This window comes from Octopus bimaculoides, chromosome 28, assembly GCF_046866305.1.
Source record: "Octopus bimaculoides isolate indiv1 chromosome 28, ASM4686630v1, whole genome shotgun sequence".
Classification (NCBI taxonomy): Eukaryota; Metazoa; Mollusca; class Cephalopoda; order Octopoda; family Octopodidae; genus Octopus; species Octopus bimaculoides.
In genome coordinates, this window is record NC_142955.1 from 6,087,122 (window position 1) to 6,107,804 (window position 20,683).

General features: G+C 37.8%; 1 protein-coding gene across 1 annotated transcript in view; it reads left to right on the forward strand.

The window, feature by feature from the left end:
* The first annotated feature begins 11,894 nt into the window (after positions 1–11,894).
* Positions 11,895–20,683, forward strand: part of LOC106872326 (serine/threonine-protein phosphatase 4 catalytic subunit) — a 42,421-nt gene continuing 33,632 nt past the window's right edge. The window contains exon 1 of the mRNA XM_014919273.3: positions 11,895–12,275. The gene's annotated coding sequence lies outside the window, so the exon portion shown is untranslated. The remainder of the gene's footprint in view (positions 12,276–20,683) is intronic.

Consider the following 20,683-nt stretch of genomic DNA (forward strand, 5'->3'; position numbering starts at 1 on the left):
TTTTGATAGACCAATATCATACGAGTTACCAGTTTTATCTGATTAGACAATAATTCCATTTTTTTGTTTACAGTCAGATACTAAAGTTTTCAGATTCGTTAAATGTTCATTCCCCCGAAAGGGATACTTAATAAATTTAACATTTCTCACTATAGACCATAAATCATCCTTCAACGCCACCAAATGGCAGTTTGGTTGTGGAAATTTTGGTTTAAAATTTTTTTTTAAGAAGTTCAACATCTTCATTTTGAGAATCAATTCCTTGTTCAAATTCTTTATCATAATAAAATGCCTTCCAACAAATTCTTTGTATAAATTCAGTAGTCTTGGTAATTAAATCTTTCATATAATCCTTCCTAGGTGGTACAGGAATGTCTTTTAATGGAATGTCAATTGGTAACTTCTCCATTTTACAAGCGAAAAACTGTTTTGATATTATCACACAAGTAATATTTCAAATTAAATCCAGTACAAGCAAAATAGGGATGAAAACATCCAGTCTTTCACTGGCTCCACTGTTTAATACCTAATTTAGTAGAGAAAAAAATTATATATATTTGACTGAAATTTATTCACATCCAAAAAAGTTTTCTACAGCATATATGTGACAATGACCAACATATGTTTCTACTGCATCAACTACTCATTGCACATATATACAGGGTGTGATGGGTAAATAGTCGCCATTTTATAGTTTTAATTTCACGCATGCACATTATTTGTTTTTGATTTTGTCAATTACACAATATAGTAGGGTCAGTTGGGCACTGTCTGTGAGAAAAACAGCACCATGACGCAAGTCACCCAGCCAGAAATTTGGAAATGACATGCTGTACTACTTGGCATTCACGCCGGAAGCTCAATACAAACATTTCAGAGTGTTTGGGTGTCAATCTGAGGACATGTACCAGGAGTGATAAAAATCAAGCATCAAGTCAACATCATGAGAACCCTCAGAACAAGAGACCATGAAACTGTACAAGTTCCATGGAGGGTTTTGAACTCAGCCATCTGGACTACTGCTCTCAAATTAATAGTAGAACTTAAAGCAGTTCAGCAGTGCTACACCAGGAAGATTGCATCAGTGGAACAACTGAGTAATCTGGGAGAGTCTGAAAGAGCTACAACTCTACTTCCAGGAGCAACATTGGGAGATGTATGCTGTGACATACATATGGAAGATCCTGAAGGGCTTGGCACCAAACTTTAGCATCAAGAGCTCAACTAAACTCCAAACTGGATGTCACTGCACTGTTCCAAAGGTCCCAGCTATCCCATCTAGGGTAAAGACCATATACTGCAGTAGCTTGGAATTCAAGGGCCCACAGATACTTAATGCCTTGCCAAAACATCTGAGGGATCTTCATGGAGTAGGGGTAGATGTTTTCAAGAAACCACTTGATTTCCTGCTGTCCAAGGTCCCAGATGAACCTATATCATGGCAAGAAGCTCTAAAAGGGCAGTTATATCGAATCCCGTCCTTCACCAAAAGCCAATTGCATAAGAATGGCCACTAACAAAGTGAGTAAACAAATGGTGCTCCAGCATGGCCACGGAGTTGCAGCTAAAACACATCAAAGAGTATATATATATATATATATATATATATATATATAAGAGATAAATTATCCTGGTGGATACCATATTATCTCATAACATGGTATAAATACCATCTATCCACAATTCAATTACATAGTACTCAAGCTAAAATGAATGTGAATATATCTCTACTCTCCTCTTGGTTTTCAATTATATATACACAGACACACACACACACATACATATATATATATAGGCGCAGGAGTGGCTGTGTGGTAAGTAGCTTGCTTACCAACCACATGGTTCCGGGTTCAGTCCCACTGTGTGGCACCTTGGGCAAGTGTCTTCTACTATAGCCTCGGGCCGACCAAAGCCTTGTGAGTGGATTTGGTAGATGGAAACTGAAAGAAGCCCGTCGTATATATGTATATATATATATATATATATATATATATATATGTGTGTTTGTGTGTCTGTGTTTGTCCTCCTAGCATTTATGTCCCCGTAACCTAGTGGTTCGGCAAAAAGAGACCGATAGAATAAGTACTAGGCTTACAAAGAATAAGTCCCGGAGTCGATTTGCTCGACTAAAGGCGGTGCTCCAGCATGGCCGCAGTCAAATGACTGAAACAAGTAAAAGAGTATATATATATATATATATATATATATATATATATATATATATATATATATATATATACACACACATACATACATAGAGAGATGTGCAGTGCACACATATATTTAAGTATAGAGAAATATAAAGTGTGGCAGTATAGATTTAAAGACAAATGTTTGTATGTGTGTAGAGAAAAATGTAAGTTATATTTGAATGAATTAAAGAATGTAAGATGTTTATGTATATGACTTTAGGGCCATGTAAGTGTAAATATATGAAGAAATGTAAGGAATGTATATAGGGATGGAATGTGTAGAAGGATGCATATGGGTGAAGGGACAGGTACATAAAGTGTAAGCATAGTTAATTGTAAGGTGTGTACATGTGGAGATCTTTTATCTTTTGCTTTTGGAGCACCGCCTTGAATGGTTTTAGTTGAACGAATTGACCCAAGTACTTTTAAGACTGGTACGTATTCTATCGGTCTCTTTTGCTGAACTTCTAAGTTATGGAGACACAGACCAACCAACACTGGTTGTCAAGTGGTGTTGGTGGGGACAAACACACAGATATATACAAACCAACATATATATGTGCATATATGTATATATGCGTGTGTGGGGGGGGGGGTGAAGATTTTAGAGTGTAAGTTCAAATCATTTGAGCATGACTAGACATTTTCTATACTAAGCATCTCTGGATCTAATCTGTTGTCTCTATATATAAGTATATGTGTGTATTTATATATATATATGTGTGTGTGTGTGTATATATATATATATATATATATATATATCTACTACATATGTGGAAATCTGTGGGTGTGTTTGTTTGTGGCGTTGTTATCTAACTCCTCCTACATCGTTTTATCAATTTTGATGAAACTTGACACGTGAGTAGAACTCATGTCTGGAAAACTAGTGACATACTTAGATTGTTGAAAAAATTGATTATAGGGCCCCTGGAAGTGATTCTTATATCTACTACATATAACTAATATATTATTTTTAAACATCCAAGGGAAATAACCCATTAGCTCCTGAAAGGGATCCTTATATATAGCCATGGGTAATAACCCATTCATGTTCATAAATTATTTCATATAAATCAAATTGAGTATGCTTATTTCTTAGTATTTGAACTGTATGAGTTATTTTCGCACTTTATCCAGTACAACGCTTAAACAAGTAAATAATATTTTCCTAAACAATAGATCCACTTATTTTGGTTAGTGACTTATTCATGAATACACCAACACTAGCACTGCTGAGGGTAATATTCCCTGCGAACGCAATAAAGCTTTTTTCAGAGCTATTTCCTTTGAATTGTTATTATCTCATATCTGAATAGCCTGTTATTACATAACATGTTTCACGATTTTAGTATACATACCTTTGTGGTATTTCCTCCTATGTTCTATGTACTCTGGGAACGTATTAAAGCCCTTTTTGGGGCTACTTTATTTCAATTGTTACTATCGGGTAATTAATTTCATGTTATTACATAACTGTCTTCACAATTTGGGTATTCATAACTTATTGGGAATTCCTACAAACAAGGTCCTGTGTAAGACAGTTCAGTATTCTCAATAAATGCACAAAAAACGTTTTAAGGGCTACATACTTTGTATTGTTGTTATTGGATTAGCGAAACAATTATGAGAACGGAACCAAGGGATAAGCCCCACTTTCCTGGGAATTACTGGGTACGTCAGCTAGTATATAAATATTTAGATAGACAGAAAGATATATATATGGATACATTCAGATCTTTTTTAAAACGGGGGCCACATTTTTCATTAACGAAACACTTTGAAACTTGGAACACTGGTAGAATGTGTCATATAAAACATCTTTTTCTCTTAGTCTTCTTAAAAAAAAAAAGAAATCCATAAATTATTCCATGTTAAAGTTGTCGTATTTCTGTAATTTCAACCAATCACTGACGTCCATTCAGCCGATATACATTAAGTGCCGACTACATAAACAAACGATTCTGAAACAATTAGCCCTAACCCTAACCCTAACCTTAGGGTTAGGGTTAGGGTTAGGGTTAGGCTTAGGGTTAGGGTTAAAGCAAATTTAAAATGAAAAAAGCAAATAAAACGAAGAATCGTTTGTTTATGTAGTCGGCACTTAATGTATATCGGCTGAGTGGACGTCAGTGATTGGTTGAAATTATCGAAATAAGACAATTTTTTACATGAAATAAATTCGAATACAAAAATATTTTTCTGTTCTATAACACAAAATAGATAAGTATACGAAGTTTGAAAGTCTTTCGGTACCAAAAACACTACGTAAAACATTAATGAAAAATGTGGCCCCCGTTTTAAAAAAGATCCATACATTCTTTTATTCTTTTCCTTGTTTTAGTTATTTGACTGCAGCCATGCTGGAGCACCACCTTTAGTCGAAGAAACTGACCCCAGGACTTATTCTTTGTAAACCTAGTACTTATTCTACCTATCTCTTTTGCCAAACTGCTAAGCTACGGGGACATAAGCTCACCAACATCGGTTGCCAAGCAATGGTGGGGGAACAAACACACACACACACACATATACTACAGGCTTCTTTCAGTTTCCGTCTCCCAAATCCACTCACAATGCTTTGGTCAACCCAAGGCTATAGTAGAAGACACTTGCCCAAGGTGCTATGCTATGGGACTGAACCCAGAACTATGTGGATGGGAAGCAAGCTTCTTACCACACAGCCATGCCTGCACCTACATATATATATATATATATATATACACACACACACACACTCACACACACATGAGGTGCGTTCATTAAAGATTTCCTCTGACCCACTTCCAGTTATTGCAGGAAACAGAACTTGTACACATATAATCATGCATGTCTCTACACGTCACATTGTAAATTGCAGCTTTCCACTAGTATTCGTTTGTCTATCAAGTGAATTAAGATGTTATAATGGAAGCAGTTGAATGCAGATCAGTGATCAGGTTCTTTTACTTCTTAGGTCGGGCACCAAAAGAGATTTTCAATAAGATGAAAGAAGTTTATAGTGATGATGCATCATCATATAATGTAGTCAAGCACTAACATCACCAGTTCAAATATGGTTGGACATTGGTGGAAGCTGCTCCTGGATGACCACATTCTGCCATTGATGACAGCACCATCCATAAAGTGGAAGCTTACCATTTTGGAGGATCACCACATAACTGTTCAGCAACTATCCCAAGAAGTGAAGATAAGTGTAGGATCCATTGACAAAAATGATCATTTGCATATGCGGAAGTTGTCTGCACAATGGATTCCCAGATGCTCACACCTTTTCAGAAGCAGGAACAAGTCAATTTCCCCCAGGCTCTTTTGGCAACGTGCCAAGAAAATGAGGTGGACTTTTTCGGCAGACTTATCACACAGGATGAAGCATGGGTCCATCACTATGATCCTGAGACTGAAGTCAAGTCAAAGCAATGGAAGCATGATAACTCACTACCTTCAAAGAAGGCTCATGTCCAACCCTCAGCAGGCAAGGTGATGCTCATGGTCTTTTGAGATCAGCATGGAGCAGTGATGATGGATTTTCTGGCTTCTCTGCTGCAGAAATTGTGGGACGCCATCAAAGCATAGAGGTGTGACATGCTGACCAAAGGAGTCTGCCTTCTCCAAGACAATGTCCCAGTTCACAATGAACATGCTGTCCAGGTAAAAGCACACTCCTGTGGCTATGAAATCCTTCCTCATCTCCCTTATTCTTCCTATCTTGCACCATCTGACTTCCACCTCTTTCCATCCATGAAGTCTTATTTGATGGGGAAGTACTTTTTGGATGATGATGAACTTATCTCCAAGGTAACATCTTGGCTCTAGATGCAACCGACTAACTTCTACAGATGAAGTCTTCACAGCTGCAAAAAGTGATGGGAGAAATGTCTCACTATTGGTGGGGGCTATATAGAGAAGGACAGGGAATTATACCAAATTTTGTTTATCCCAGTCCTTGGGAAGTGGGTCAGGGGAAATATTTAATGAATAGCCCTCCTATGTACCACACAGCCATATTTGAGCCTATATATATATATATATACATATATATATATATATATATATATATATATATATATATATATATATATATATGCATGTGTGTGTATATACATATGGATATATGTGTGTGTGTGTGCATGTACGTGTGTATCTATATATATATGTATAGTTCTGGCTGTGTGGTAAGAAGCTTAATTCCCAACCATATGGTTCTGGGTTCAGTCCCATTGCATGGCACCTTCTACTATAGCCTCCGGCTGACCAAAGCCTTGTAAGTGGATTTGGTAGACAGAAACTGTAAGAATTCCATCGTATATATGTGTGTGTGTATGTATTTGTGTGTCCTCGCATGATCACTTGACAAAGCGGTTCAGCAAAAGAAACTGATAGAATAAGTACTAGGCTTACAAAGAAAAAGTTCTGGGGTCAATTTGTTCAACTAAAGGCATGGCTGCAGTCAAATAACTGAAACAAGTAAAAGAATAATATATATATGTACACACACATATATGTTTCAACAAGTTGGAGTCACAGATACAAGAAGAAGAATATAACCAAACTATATACATATACATATATGTATAGATATATATTTATATATATATATGTATATCATCATCATTATCCTTTAATGTCCATTTTCCATGCTGGTATGGGTTGGACGGTTTGACAGGAGCTGGCCAGGCAGGAGCCTGCACCAAATCTATGTGTCTGTTTTGGCAGGGTTTTCCATGGCTTGATGTCCTTCCTAACACCAACCACTCTGCAGAGTGGACTGAGTGCTTTTTATGTGGCACAAGCACAGGCGAGGTCAGTTTTGGCAAGGTTTTTACAGCTGGATGCCCTTCCAAACACCAACCATTTTACAGTATAGACTGGATGTTTTTTTACATGGCATCAGCACTAGCAGGGTCACCAAGTAACTTGCAAGACAAAGATCCTTTGAGAGGGGAGGAGGCATAGAAGGAGATGATCTTGTGTCAAATGATGAAAGGTTATAGTGAGACAGAGGGTCAGAAACAGGTATTTTGCTGTAGAGGAGGTACCCAGCCGGAGAGAAAGAGTGACAGAGAGAGAGAGACAGACAGACAGACAGACAGAGAGGCAGAGAGATCAGGAATGAGGACAGAAACAGGTATGCTGCCATAAAGGAGATGCATGGTTACCCAACTGGAGGGAAGAGAAAGAGAGAGAGAGTGGGAGACAGCATGGTGGCAAAGTGTCAAGCATACTCACAAGGGACGGGGATCAGAATATAAATGGAATGGTTGAGTAAAGGAAGAGAGAGATGTAGATGGTGGCAAGTGCCAGGGCATACCCTTGAGGTTCGAAAGTCATAATATAAGTGACAGGATATTGTTAAAGAAGCGAAATCACAGAGTGAGGAGAGGAATTCAGTGAGTGGTGAAGAGCTGGGTATATAGAGTTGGGAGTGGGGCTACCAGATAGCAACAATACAGAGAAACATGGCCATGAGGACAGGATTGGGGAGTGAGAGTATATGAAGGAGGAAATGTAAGGAAGAGAAGAGATGTAAAGATGTATTGGGTTATCCCATAAATAATGTGGTGTTTTCAATTGCATGAACTACAAGTCAGAGGGGAACAGGTTGAAATACCTGCATCAAATTGCCATAAAACCAGGTAGTAATTTTACCTTGTTCTTATTCTTAGTGCAAGTTTTGAAGAGTGCACTTCGATTTTAACAGTTATTTTTTCAAAGCTATAATAGAAGTGACAAAGGAGTATATTAGCATATTTTGCTTCATGAGTTTAATAAATGCAACAACATAATGGAAAGTGTAAGGAATATCAATGCAGTAAATGGGGATCAGACAATAAGCATAAGCCAATGTCAACAGTAGTTCCAGAAATTCCAAGCTGGAAACTACAGCCTAGAAGAGAAGCCTTGTCCTGGAAGATCTGTAGAGCTCGACAAGAATGTCCTGCAAACCCTGGTGGAACAAAATCCCATCATAACTGTTGAAGAATTAGCAGAGAAGCTTGAATTTGGTCATTCAACCATTCATCAACACTTGCATGCCATTGGAAAAGTCAGCAAATTGGGTCAATGGGTTTCTCATAAACTTTCAAAGTCTAATCAAGCACAGAGAGTGAATGTGTGCTCTTCTTTGCTGTCACGTCTCACAAATGAACTTTTTTTAGATGAAATAGTGACTAGTGATGAGAAATTGGTTCTTTATAAAACTGTCAAGTGCCAAAGACAGTGGGTAGGAAATGGAGAACCACCAGCATCCCAGGTTAAAGAAAGTCTTCACCCACACAAAGTGTTGTTATCTGTTTGATGGGATGTGAAAGGTTTAGTCCACTTAAACCCAAACCAAATTATAACAAAGGAGAACTCCTGCAAGCAGCTTGAGTGGCTTAAGTCAGCGCCAAAAGGAAAATGACCATCTTTGGTTTCAAGACAAAAGGTATTCTTCCATCAGGATAATGCTCAGCCACATACAGCAAGGATGACATTCCAAAGGCTGGAACAGTTTGAATGGGAAACAATGTCCCACCCCCCCATATTCACTAGACATTGCTCCATCTGATTATAATTTATCCTACAGTCTTCAAAATCATTTGGATGGAAAAAATATGAATTTTGTAGACAAGGTCAGAACAATACTGGAGGAGTATTTTTCATCACAGACAAGTGAATTTTGGAAGAGGAGCCTTACAAGTCTACCAGATAGATGGAAGAGCATTGTAGAAAATGAAGGAGAGTATATTTTAGATCAAAAAAGAACTTTGTTTATATTAATTTTGAAAAATAAAAGAAGTATAAAAAAACAGCATTATTTATGGGATGACCCAATAGTTTGGTTTGTTGGGGTAGGGTGTGTGAAAAGTTTTCTTGTTATGTGAATCACACAATGCTTCTAGAACTCAGTTTTGCTGATGTGGGTAGGTCTTCTCAAGAACCTCAGATCACAGGCATTTTGGTCCGTTGTCATTTTCTCAGTGAGGCCCAACATCCTGAGATCAGTCCTGACCACTTCATCCCATGTCTTCCTGTGTCACCCTCTTCCATGGATACCATCCACTTTTTTATGCAGCTATCCTCATTCATTTATTCATGTCCAAAACAACATAGTCTTCTCTCTTGCATGCTACATTTGATTTCTGTTATGCCCACCTTTTCTCTCAATACATTTGCACTTAGTCGTACATGTATACTGATGTTGCACATCCAAGAGAGCAAACTACCTTCATTTCTCTCCAGTCTACGCATGTCTTCTGCATTCAGAGCTCATGTCTCACTATCATGAAGTATAGCCATTCACACACAAGCATCATACCTTTCACTCTGAGAGAGAGTCCTTTTGTTGCCAACAGAGGTAATAGCTCTCTGAGCTTCCTTCACTCTATTCTTATTCTAGAAACAATACTTTCAGAGCATCCTCCACCATTGCTAATTTGGTCACCTAGGTAACAGAAACTATCAAGAGAGCCTCCTGGACATTTGAGAGAATATAAGTTCCATGTGCTCTTAGTGATTATTGTTCCAACACATCTGCCATATACAAAGACAACTTTATCTGTTAATCTACATGTAATGCCACTGCACCACTTATGTGTCCATAGTTTACATTGAGTGCAGCGAATGGAATTTCTTTCAACTCCTTTCCCATATATTGAGTAGGACCATTCACCTAACAGAAAGAGTTTTATCTTCTCTCTTACTAGTAACTTTGTCTTTGCTAGGTTGACTTTAAGGCCCTTTGATTCCAGGTTTTATTTCCATATCTGGAATTTCTTCTCCAATTCTGCTAAAGATTCTGCAATAAGAACAAGGTCATCAGTAAATAGCAGTTCTCATGAGTATTCTATTTTGAATTCTTCCATTATGGCCTGGAGGACTATAATGAATAAGAGTGGGCAGAGAACTGAGCCTTGGTGAACCCCCACTTATATACTAAATTCATCACTGTATTCATGGTCAACTCTCACCTTACTGACAGCTTCACTGTACATGGCTCGCACAGTTCTCACTAACCATTCATCTATCCCTAGTTTCCTCTAACAAGCCACTCCTCTACTACTAACTTCCTTAGAGACCACCAGATAACGGAGCAGGGAACTTTGTCGAAAGCTTTCTCCAGGTAAATGAAGGCTAAGTACAATGACTTACTTTTGGCCAAATACTTTTCCTATATATATCTGTGTGTGTGTGTGTGTGTGTGTGTCTATATATGCATGCACACACACACTCTCTCACACACATACACACGCAGGGAGGGGAATTTAAAAATGCCGATTTTTGCCAGTTTTGTTGCAGATTCGTATTCTCCATAGCCGAAAACGGGAGTTTGTGTAAAAAAATAAAACAATTAAATAAAAAAAAGGGGGTTTTTTTTTTGGGGGGGGGGGTACAAAAGGAAGTCTTGCCCAGTTTTCTTAATATACGTACAAAGTCAAAAGTTTTGAGGATTATTCGATTAAATCAACCATGCTTTATTTTATCGATCCTAAATGGGTGACAAACAAAATTGACTTCAGAGGGATTTGAACTCGCAATATAAAGAGCCGTAGCTAAACACGACGAGCTATTCGGTGGGAAGAGCTTCAGTTAATTATACCGACCTCAATACTTAATAGGTACTTTAATTTATCGGCTCTGAAACGATATATGGCAAAGTTGACCTCGATGGGATTTGAACTCGGAACGTAAAGAACGAGAACAAATACCGCTCTTACAATAAATAAATAATATTCGCTTCTATTACAGAGATTTGTGTGTGGAGCAACTCCAAATCATTACATTATTTTATTGACCGTGAAAGAATGAAAAGCAGAGTCGATTTCGGGGGTGATTTGAACTAAGAACGTTAAGCCAGAAGCAATGCTGCTAATCGTTTTGTCCAGCGTGCTAACGATTCCACCAGCGAGCCCCTCAAATAAATAAATAAATAACAGTTTTTTTTTTTGCTCATTTCAAATATGAGAGGAGGAGGAGGAGGAGGAAGGAAGGAAAAAGGAAACAACGGGAAGAAGACGAGAAGACAAATGAAGAAACGAGAATAGACGAGAGTTTAACGAAGTCAAGCAAGCGGAAGTAGCAGCAGCCTTAATGGCACAGTGAAGTAAAGCATAAAGAGAGAAGGTGAGAGGAAGGAAGAGGAACCAAACTGATAAAATAGAAGGGGATCAAACAGATAAACCATATATATATATAGAGAGAGAGGGACCGAATAGATAAAGTATATGTATAAATAGAGAGGGGGATAGAGAAGCAGAGCTGGAGCAGACTTGTTTTATATATAGGACAGTGAGTAAGAGGGAGAGAGAGATAGACATAGGAGCAAGAGAGGGGGAACATCATTAAGGCTTATGGCACACTGAAGACTTGACGAATACTTACGTATATATATATATATATATATATATATATATATACACAGAAACAGAGGGGGGTAGAAAGAAAGATAGAGAAATCAAACCGAAAAAAACAGAGAGACAGACAGAAACGGAGCTGGAACTGCCTTGTTTTATAGGACAGTGAGAGAGAGAAGGGAAGTCAGAGACATATATATAGGAAGGCGGAGTGAGAGAGAGAGAGAGACATAGGAGGAGTAGAGGGGGAGCATCTTTCATTCAGTCTTATGGCACACTGAAGTCTTGACAGACATATACACAGCACAGATGTAGAGAGAGGGGGACAAAAAGAGAGAGAGAGAGAGATACACGCAGAGGAAGAGACAGAGAGAAGGTAGAAAGAGGCAGAGAGCAGGACGGACATTGGACCAAGGTGGAGAGGACTCCTAACATACACACACTGCCAATTCATATATATATATATATATATATAGAAGCCTCTCCTAAAGAAACTCAAGAGGAACCTTAATTACAAACTTATTGATTTTTCAATCTTAACTAAAATATTAAACAAACGGCATTGACTTGTATAACACACTCTCTCTCTCTCTCTCACACACACACATATATATGTATATATATTTATATTTATACACTCTTAACTAAAGGTGTATAATATATATAATATATATATATATATATATATATATATTTAAGGAATCAATTTTGTGGTAACACAGAAGACAGATAAGGTATTCTTTATCCAAAGGTATTGATATATATATAATTCAATGTTGTATTTTTTTAATTACTTTTGATTTTCTGAAATGTTTAAACTTAATTTTAGCTATATGTATTGTTACATGTATGTTTAAATTGTTATATATATACCTATGTATACGATGTGTATAGTTGTTGCTTATCCCCAGATCAGACCCGTCATTCGAAGGTATTTCAACGATGACCATCTGGCCTGTATATCTGGGATTACAAACCCCACTCTAATTACAAGTCGTGGTGGTGGTGGTGGTGGTGGTTGGGGTTCTTTGATTGCTTCTTATTTCTAGGTCTAATGCCGCGGAGTGGCGCCCTCGTTGGCGCTATATGTCTAGAAAACATGTTACGCAAATTTGTCGAGTAGATGGTATTTGCACATCCATCTATCTATCTATCTATTTATTTATCTGTCTGTATCTATATGAAGTGAGAAAGCTTTTGCGTATGAATGAATGTATGTTTGCAACAAACTGACTGTTAAATGTTTTGTGCGTGTGGAGAGAGAAATACGTCGTATATTTATGTATGTACAACGCCAATTTGGTTCTGTGTGTATAGTATATATGTATATACACGCACATGTATATATATAAGCATTGGGAATTTAAATGTAAGTGGCATGTGATTTTAGTATGCGGGTATGTGCTTCTGTGTGTGTATATATATATATATATATATATGCTTTTGTACTAAGAGAAATATGTAACGTATGTATTATTTAGCGATTTGCGTTGTGTGTGTGTGTAACGGTTTGTGTTTTATGTCCGACTTTCCATGCTAGCATGTGTAAGGTGAATATATTACTGCGACATTGTTTTTACTACTGGATGCTCTTTCTGTCGCTAACCCACACCTACTTTTTAAATATAAGATCTGTATTTCCCACGACGTCTTCGAAGGCTTAAAGCCATCGGGTGGTTGGTTTGTTCACCGGTGAAATGACACCATCATCGCTTGTAGCTCATGATTCTTATTGAGAAGTGCAAATGTATCCGCATACGCACACATGCATCGAAAGAGACTGATAGAATAAGTACTAGGGTAGAATTGTTTGATTAAAATCCTTCAAGGAGTGCTGAAACAAGGAAACGAATAAAGAATATATATATATATGGCTATATTTGGCATCGATGGGCTTCTTTCAGTTTCTATATACCAGATCTACTTACAATTCGTTAGTCGGCCTGGGGCTGAAATGGAAGGCACTTGCTCAAGGTGCTGTACAGTGAAATAGAACCCGAATTATGAACGGGAAATAAACATTATCATATAGTTATACCTGTGTGTGTGTGGAAAATGGACGTTAAATGATGATGATTATATATTAATAACTTGGTGAAAGACTCGGTATACTTATGCCTCAGAACGAAGCGTTAGTCGAGTGCTGAGCGGTCATGAGAAAATGAGAGGACAAAGGAAGAAACGATTATCTTTTGAACTTCATTAGCATACAGCTGTTTCGGCTATAAGATGCTGTGAGCTCACAGTTGAATGCCTGATTAACACTTTATAGCTTAAACAGAGCATCAAATATTTGAGGACACGAAAAAGCAATAAGCTAATGATGCTCATAAGGTAATTGTTTATTCCTTTGTCATCTCATTTTCTCAAATCATCATCATCGTTTAACGTCCGCTTTCCATGCTAGCATGGGTTGGGCGATTTAACCGAGGACTGGTGAACCAGATGGCTACACCAGGCTCCAATCTGATTTGGCAGAATTTCTACATCTGGATGTCCTTCCTAACGCCAACTACTCCAAGAGTGTAGTGGGTGCTTTTACGTGCCACCGGCATGAAGGCCAAATATATGTATATATGTGTATATATATATATATATATATATTTATATATTCTTTATTCGTTTCCTTGTTTCAGCACTCCTTGAAGGATTTTAATCAAACAATTCTATCCTAGTACTTATTCTATCAGTCTCTTTGCCGAATTGCTGAGTTACGGGGACATAAACACCAGTTGTCTATTGGTGATGGGGGACAAAGACCCCTACACACCACACACACACACACACACACACATATGATGGGCTTCTTTCAGTTTCTGTCTACCAAATCCACTCAAAGCCTTGGTTGGCCTGAGGCAATAGTAGAAGACACTTGCCCAAAGTGCTAGGCAGTAGGACTTCTTACCACCAGCCATTCCTGTGCTTGTATATTATATACATATAAATATATATATATATATGTGTGTGTGTGTGTATGTATATATAAATGTTATATATTATATATGTGTGTGTGTATATAAATGTTATATATTATGTATTTGAGTTATTCATTTCTCTGAGGCATATTTATATATGAGCTGAAACACCATGTTATTAGTATCACTATACTTCAGATTCAATCACACCTTAAGCTTCAGACACCGGAATAAACGAAAAACTACCAAATTATCCAGTTATATATGGTTCTTAAAAGAACAAGGTGTCAACTACAAGATTTACTGGAAGATCTTAGCCAAGTGTAAATCTTATACCAGCATTAGTGGCAAGTGCAGTCTTTGTAATATGGAAAGATGACTCATCTGAAAATGTTCCTTGGAGCCGGCTACATGTTTAAATTCAAGAACTGAACTTTTTGGATCATGTCCACATCTTACAAAATACCTGTTACGGTTTTGCCCCACACCCCAAGATCATGGCTAGAATCCACATTTCTACTATGTTCCTGCACAAGCTTTCCCATATGTTTTAACTTCCATTAATTTTTTATTTTTTATATATAATTTTACATTTTTTTCATTTTTAATTGTGTGAGTGTGTACATGTGTGTATATGTATGTATATATATATATATTATGTATGTGTGTGTGTGTATGTATATCTGTGTATGTGTGCAAGACTGTCCAGTGCATATATGCAACTTTCATGCGCACGCCCTCTTCATTTATACAGATATGCTTATGTTTGTATATATGCAGGAGTGTGAATGTATGTCTGTATATATTTATACATTTAAACGTCTAAATACGTATGTATTGTGTTATGTGTATGCCTGTAAGCACCTATGTGTATATGAGGACAAGGTTGCGTACACACACGCACACATATATACATGTGTGTGGATATGTGTGTATGTATGAGTATGTACATATGTTTGTGTGTATGTGTATGTATGTATACATGTTTGACTAAATGTGTACATCTGTAGACGTGAACGCAGGAGGTTTATATCTGTCTTTTGAGAATATGGTCGGGTGTATTTTTTATCTTTTTTCTTTTTCTATCTATTAGAGTAACTTCCCTTCTTTTATTCAACTGCTTTTTCATAGTGTCTGTTGCCATTAATCTCCGACAAGAAAGTATCGTAGCTCTTTGCTCCAACATTCGAAACTCCGAGTACTATAACGATAACCTTTTACTGTTCTAATTTATAACATATATAAATAATCCTTATTTATCTAATATCGAGGTCGCATTCTGTTGTTGTTACTTTTTATTATTATATATATATTGGCCTGCCTGTCTAGCCAGCAGAATGGCATCATTAGAAAGTTCCAATAATTTGAGGAAACGTATTGTGGCTAGCGGTGTAGTTTAGTTAATACAACGATGATATATACATCTAGCTCATTATAAAGCATAACTGCGAATATGGTCTGTGATGGTACCAGCTAGTTGGATGGTGAACATGGTGGTTGAGTTATACACACAGTAGATAAAAGCTAGGAGACAGGTTTTGTGTGGATAGTAGAAAAGACATCAGGTAGCTAGATGCCAGATATTCTTGGCAAAAGAAATTAGCAGATGTTTATCAATGTTCAGCAATGAAAGAGTCTAAATGACAGTGTCTCTGCATGGATCAAAACATCTTTGAGGGGAGAATGTATACAGAATGATAACGGCACAGTAGCCTCCACTGATGTGAAGAAGTGGTTTGGAAATGTTACAATGAGAAGAACACATGGGAAGGAAGGGGAGCAATTCCAAACTGACTCAACAGGAGGATCAGTTAGTGATTTTGGGAACTGTAAAACGTAGAAGTTAGATTAAGGATATGAAGATGGGGAAAGCAACTGGAACATCACAGGCAGTTGCTCAGTTACTGACAGTATTTGAAGTAGGAAATGTGTTAATCACTTGTTTAATTAATTGGTAATGTGATGTCGTACTAAATAACTGGGAGTGTTGTGACGTCATCATTATCAAATGGTAGAAGGGCAAAGGAGATCCTCTAGGAAGAAGCCACTGCAGAGGCATCTAATTGATGGACCATATTATAAAAGTAATAGTAAAACTTTAGAGCACAACTGATTAGGAATGGAATTAGATACAGTGCAGTTGGAGGTATGAGCCAGGGCAGGACACTACTAATACCATCTTCCTAGAGAGGCATTAACCAAAGTTATTTGCCATGAGTGAACCACTATATCAAGCATTTGCCAATCTGGAGAAGGCCTTGGACAGGTAACACATTTTGTAGTCTGGTATTTGCTATGAAAACTTGGTATGGTTTGGTATGACAGCTATGCAAGCCATATACAGAAATACTGTCAGCAAGGGCAGTATTAGCAAAGTATTAGAGTTCAGTGAGGAATTTAATGTGCAGGTGACACTTAAAAGGCACCTGTGCCAGTGACACATAAAAGACTCCCAGTACACTCTGTAGAGTGGTTGATGTTAGGAAGGGTATCCAGTTGTAGAAACATAGCCAAAACAGATGACTGGAGCCTGGTGCAGCTTACCAGCTCCAGTGAAACCATCTAACCCATGCCAGCATGGAAAGATGATGTAGATGTCCACACTTCTAGCCATGACAGGGAAGTTTAAAACTTAGATGTTGTGGGAACTACTGTATGCTGATGACCTAATTCTCACCGCTGAACCTGTAAAGAAATTCCAAATGTGGAAATAAAGCCTACCAATGAGATTCATGAAAATAAACCTAAGAAAGACAAGTTTTAGTTGGCCATGTTTGATATGCAGAAAAGGAGTAGATAAGAATACCATATGGTGTACAGTGTAGGGTTCACAAGTGATGTGGTAGGACTAAAGGCAGACTGTGAGGGGACATTGTATGCTGCAGATGCACTTCTGTTGTTTTAAATATTCTAAAGGGTTGCTAATCTCTAATTGTGGAGGGAATCTGTGGAATGAGGTGGTGAAATATGATCTTCGGCTGTTGAGTCTCACGGAGGCCATGACAAGTGACTGAGACTTCTGGCGATTTGTTGTGCTTGAGAAGACCTGTCAAGCTGAGTGAAATTATGATTTACGTGTCACCAGTGCTGGTGACACGTAAAAGACACCCAGTACACTCTGTAGAGTGGTTGGTATTAGGAAGGGCACCCAGCTGTAGAAACCATCCCACAACAGATGACTAGAGCCAGGTGCACCTTTGAAGCTACAAGACGATGCATGATTAATTCAAAACAGTGTGAATAAATAAGCAGAACATTTGACAGTAATCTGAATGCAAAAGGGTTAAACCAGCTGGTCTGGGAGTGAGGACACTGTATATGCTTTTATTCTTTTACTTGTTTCAGTCATTGACTGCAGCTATGCTGGAGTACTGCCTTAAAGGGATTTTTAGTCAAAGAAATTGACCCCAGGACTTATTCTTTGTAAGCCTAGTACTTATTCTATCAGTCTGTTTTGCTGAACCACTAAATTATGGAAATGTAAACATACCAACATTGCTTTTCAAGAAGAAGGGGGAGGGGGACAGGACAGACACTGACACAAAGACACACACGTAATTATATGCATATATATATATATATATATTTATATATATATATATATATATATATATATATATATGTTCGATATGCAGAAAAGGAGTAGATAAGAATACCATATGGTGTACAGTGTAGGGTTCACAAGTGATGTGGTAGGACTAAAGGCAGACTGTGAGGGGACATTGTATGTTGCAGATGTACAGATGGGTTCCTTTCAGTTTCTGTTTACCAAATCCACTCACAGGGCCTTGGTTGGCCTGAGGCTATAGTAGAAGACACTTGCCCAAGGTACCACGCAGTGGGACTGAACCTGGAACCATGTTAATCATTTGTGAGATTCCAAATGGTTGATATACCCAGCCTTAGGAGTACGCAACCACATATTTTACACCTCCAGCACTTTTTGTCTTCATCAATGTTTTCCAAAGCCTCTCATATTCAAGGCAATCCTCAGCAAAAGTTTCGTAACCTTTATGTATTCCCTTATATACATATTTATATACATACAAACATATGTATGGATGTCAGGTGTGTATTTAGGGAGAGAAGGAAGAGAGGTGTGTATTGGGTCTTGTGATGTATGGGCTCTCAACTGCTCATGGTCAAGACATTTTGAGGATTCAAACTTGGCAGAGTCCAACTTTCTCTGGATTGAACTGCTGTCAATTTTTTCTCCAGAGAGAAAGATGAGAATTAACCTAAGTAATGGACTAGTACTTGATGTATTGACCCCTGAAAGGGTGATGGGTTAAGTCTATGGGATTTGGGTTGTCAGTTATATCTAAAGAAAGGATAAAATTGGTCCAATAATGGACTCATACTTTGTGTATTGACCCTTGAAAGGATCAAGGCCAAAGTCAAACACCACAAGATTTAAACTAAGAAAGTAAGGGGCTAAAATGAATACTACGAAGTTTTTTTTATCAAATGTGCTGACAATTCTTCCAATTCACTGCTTGTAAGAATGCACATCAGATGTGTATGTAAATGTAGAGGAATGGGAGGTTGTGTGTGTGTGTGTGTGTTTATGTATATAAGAAAAGAGATCACATGACATAGGAATAAACAATTATCTTAATAACTTCATTAGCTTACAGCTGTTTGCCATATGAGATGCAGTGGACTTGCAGTTGAGCGCCTGAGTAACTAAGTTCATATGATAATCGGTGATTTTTTTTGGTCATCAATCTTCTTATAACCGCTCTGTACCTGACTCACACCTCTTTCAAACACATACGTATATGGAGTTCTATACCAGGTTATTACTAATGCAATGTGTAAATGAAACATTAAAACATATATATATATATATATTTATATATATATATATATATATATATATATATATATATATATGTCATACTAATATATACTTTTGTTATTTACACCACCTGTCCTCGTCTGTTGTTATTATTTGTATATTCTCCCATATATATATATATATATATATATAATGGAAAATGCTGGACTGGCTCTTGTGCGGGTGGCACATGAGATGCACCATTCTGAGCGTGGCCGTTGCCAGTACCGCCTGACTGGCCTTCATAGGATTTTCGAGCGAGATCGTTGCCAGTGCCCCTGGACTGGCTCTTGTGCGGGTGGCACATAAAAGACACCATTTTGAGCGTGGCCGTTGCCAGTACCGCCTGACTGGCTCTCGTGCGGGTGACACGTAAAAGCACCCACTACACTCTCTGAGTGGTTGGCGTTAGGAAGGGCATCCAGCTGTAGAAACTCTGCCAAATTAGATTGGAGCCTGGTGTTGCCATCTGGTTTCACCAGTCCTCAGTCAAATCGTCCAACCCATGCTAGCATGGAAAGCGGACGTTAAACAATGATGATGATGATATATATATATAAGTATCATCATCTGCATTTGTTTAATGTCTGTTTTCCATGCTGCCATGGTTTGGCTGGGGAATCTGTCCAGTTGTCTATTTTGGTATGGTTTCTACAGCTGGATGCCCTTCTTAATGTCAGTCACTGTACAAAGTTTAATAGGTACCTTTTACTTGCCACAGACACAGGTTTGTTTATGCAGCACCAGCACAGATGTGTTTTACATGGCAGTGGCACCGGCAAAGCATATGCCTGTATGTATGGATGACCATGATGTTACTTAACTTGATTCACATACAGCAAATTGCCTCAACTCCTAGTCCTTTGTCGTAAAATATGGGAGAAAGAAAAAGGAATTCATGAAGCTCTTTATTAATCACTACAAGGTGTAAATCCAAATTTGAAATTATTACTTATATATATAATTTATCTTTCATCGTTTCAGTCATTTGACGCGGCCATGCTGAGTCACCATCTTGAAGGGTTTTAGTTGAACAAATTGACCCTAGGACTGACTTTTTTAAGGCTAGCACCCACTCCATTGATCTCCTTTGCTGATCTGCTAATGTTACAGAGACGTAAACACACCAACACTGGTTGTCAAGCAGTATTGGGTGACAAACACACTGAGACATACACAGATAGATATATATATATATATATATATATATATATATATATATACTCACACACACACACACACACACACACACACACACACACATATATACCAAATCCACTCACAAGGCTTTGGTCAGCTCAAGGCTATAGTAGAAGACATTTGCCCAATGTGGCACACAGTGGGACTGAACCTGGAGCCAAATGATTGGGAAACCAGCTTCTTACCACACAGCCGTGCCTGCAC